This window comes from Porites lutea, chromosome 11, assembly GCF_958299795.1.
Source record: "Porites lutea chromosome 11, jaPorLute2.1, whole genome shotgun sequence".
Classification (NCBI taxonomy): domain Eukaryota; kingdom Metazoa; phylum Cnidaria; class Anthozoa; order Scleractinia; family Poritidae; genus Porites; species Porites lutea.
The window spans coordinates 23,312,949-23,316,452 of NC_133211.1; positions in this window are offsets into that span (position 1 = coordinate 23,312,949).

A 3,504-nucleotide genomic window follows, 5' to 3' on the forward strand; every position below is an offset into this window, starting at 1 on the left:
CTACAGCTACATTTTTTTTTATCAATTCATGATTGTTTTGTTTTCATTTTTTTTCCTCACTACTGGTAATTTATTACTCTGCCAAATAATTATATAGCTTTAATAAATAATATATGATGATGATGACAATGATTATTATTATGATACAGCCACCAACTGGTCTAGTTTGGAGTCTAAATGCTATATAATTAATAAAGAACAGGACTCCATATTACTAGCATATCCATACTTAAGCTTGTCCAATTAGGAAAATATTTCAGTTAATAAATTTAAACAAGATTTGGCTTCATTCAACTTTGGAGCTCATCTGAAATTTTTGGTTTAATTTTTTCGCAATTGGACAACATGGAGCCTACTATATATATAAGACATACAAAGATTCCAAGTTATCTTTATATGTATGTTACTAAAGCATATTATAAGTTTTAAGCCTTATAACCTCAACATAAGATGGATCATTTTCCCTTAACTCGCCTTAACTCGCCTTAACTCGCACAAACTCGCAACTAATAGGCGAGCTCAATTTTTCCTTATCTCGCCTTAACTCGCCTAAACTCGCATTAGCTCGCACAATCTTGCGGCGAGTTAAGGTCCCAGAGTAGGCCTCAAAGCGCTTCCCTTCTCTCGGTCCGCCGGCCAAAGGCAATGAAAGCAAACGCCAAAAGCTCCCGATTTCGTCCAAATCGAACCTTAACGGGAACAATAAATATCATTGCTCTTTAATTTTGAGTTTTTAGTAGTATCGAACTTAGCCAAGCGCGATGGAAACGGATCTTTCTCTTACTCTAGCCACATCTTTTGAATTCGCGGTCACATCCTGTCAAAAATCAAAGTTTGGTACATGCGCAATAACGGCATACTGTTCCCACAGGAATATCAACCTCACAATGAGAGCCCTGAACAACCGTACGTTATCCCACTTAGCTAATTAATTATTCATACGGCAACAATTACAAGACGTTGCATGAGAATTACCCTTAGCTATTTCTCCATATTTGAGCGAAATGGGCATTAAATGTTTCCTTTTAAGCTTGCATTTCGTATTTTCTTATGTTTATTTGTGTGTTGACTACGTTTCGGGCCTCTTAGGATGCCAAGAACCCGAGACTAAGCTAATTAATTGTTCATGCAGGAAGAAAATTATAAACGGTTTCTTGTTTTTCTTTGTGTTCTGACTGCATTTCAGACCTCCTGGGCACTGTTTAATCCCTTTTTTTCGTTCTCTACTTATGTGCAGGATTTACCTCTGCTACGAAATTTACAAAACAACGATTTTTTTGCAATGACCTTATATTACGAAAACTACAAATTTAACCAATTAACGATTTTTCGCTTACGAAAGGCGGCCCTGCGGATTTTCCAACTTGTTCTCCTTTGTTAGTATGTGTAATCAAATGGTGACGAGTGAAATTAGGGAATCATTAAATTACAAATTTCACGATTTTTCGCGATTTTATCACAAGTGTCCTCCCTTTGTTATGCAAATATAAACACAGCTTCCAAGCGCCGATGCAAGCAAAGTACGCCGAAGTACGCCATGAAAATTGTGACGATAGGTTTTGCTCTTCCAAGCGCAAATCGGGGAAAACAAGCGTTGAGGGAATTTGAGTGACTTCGGCGTGTGAACAACAAGGTAAGGGGGAAAACTAACTCTGCAACTCGCTTGGCCAGCAAGACTGGAACTTGGCACTGTTCCACATTAAGCCAAAGAAGCCGTGCAATATCGAATAGCCAAAACGATCCGTAGCGTGTCGACATGTGTCCGATTCATCTTCTAGTTCGCTGTGTGAATTTCGAAAGAACACTCGTTCAGCGAGTCAACTATTGTAGCTTCAAGGACATTAATTCGTCCTCATCTTTAATCCCTTGACTTCATTTGCATTTTCTCGTCACTTTTTCCTCACTGAGTTCAATCCTGGACATAATCTCTTTTCTCGAGCGACAGTTTTTCACCCTTCGCGGTTATCCAACCAAGGACAGCCCATTTCAATAGCTAAGACGCGTTTCTGCTCTTTGTCGACTATTCTGGCGTCGATTCTGTTGGCCCTCACCTCAGTCCGGTACATCCCATAATGCTTGCGCACTCCTATTCTCATACAACGGTATAGGTTGGGTCTTTGAATACCATGGAGGCACTTTTAAAATATGTTCTAGGTCTTTCACAATCTCAAAGAACAGGATTTTAAGAGCTGTGATATGCCTCGCGAGAAACTTAGTCTGAGCGAGTGTCCCACATCCCGCCAATACGTGCAGCCTACTTTTGGGTGATTTACCACACAATCGGAACATGTCATTTGAAGTTCCATTCCCTTTACCAGTTTTCCTGTGGGGGTATAATTTGGTTGGTAACATCTGTTGGTACAATTCCTGCAAGGCTGCTACGGTATGGGTTGGCACCGATCTCCAGCTATTCATCCATGCCAAACACCCTCCACTGTCAAGGGCCGAGTCCTCCCATCTATTTTTAGTCAGTTTCCCTTGCCATTTTTCTTCTCACAATAAGCTTTCTGTTGTACCGTGGCAAGAGTGATCTTAAGCTTTTTCCCTCCTAGTAGCCTTTAGATTAGGATGCTTTAAATTAAGTCAAGAGTTAAGTGTAACTCTGAGGCATACTTTTCAACATCTTGGATGATTGAGTGACACCCGGTCTGCCCTGTCTCCTCTTCAAACTTTCCCACGGCTCGTATCTGAGTTGTCAAATAACTTTACAGCCTCTTTGATCTATGTGCGCTTAAACTCCGCTTCAACTGATCTAAGGCCTCTTTCACCGTTCTTTCTTGAAATGTAGACTTGTGCTACCGATCCCGGGGGGGGGGGGGGGGGTTATTCCCACCATTCTCCACAATTACTTTACGCGCTAATATTGTTAGTATGTGTAATCAAATGGTATACTCGTGAAATTAGGGAATAATTTCACGCGCGTGTTGTCCAAATCCTTATAATTTCCCGCAATAGAGTACTAAAGTGTGACGTCATAAAAATGAAATTTCCGAAATTTTGGGATTTGTCAGGATATTCTGAAAGAACAATGTCCAAGAGGCCTACTTGCCAAAAATGAGCATTTGGGGGCAAATTGTCGCTGAGATCGTAGCCCAGTTATGCTTACAAAACTCCATACAAACCCTTCTAAATTTTTTTTGGGTCGACCCAAAAAAAAATTAGAAGGGTTTGTATGGAGTTTTCTGAGTATAACTGGGCTACGATCTCGGAGACAATTTGCCCCCAAATGCTCATTTTTGGCAAGTAGGCCTCTTGGACATTGTTCTTTCAGAATATCCTGACAAATCCCATAATTTCAGAAATTTCATTTTTATGACGTCATCACTTTAGTACTCAATTATTCCCTAATTTCACGAGTATACCATTTGATTACCTATTAATATCATGGGTGACGAATTACGTTAGCAATCTTGGATTTTTGACATGTTTATCCTGGATCGTATCGATCGAGGACTTCTGCAGTCTCTCGAACGTTTAGCGCTTAAATTTGGCTTAAGTTCAGAG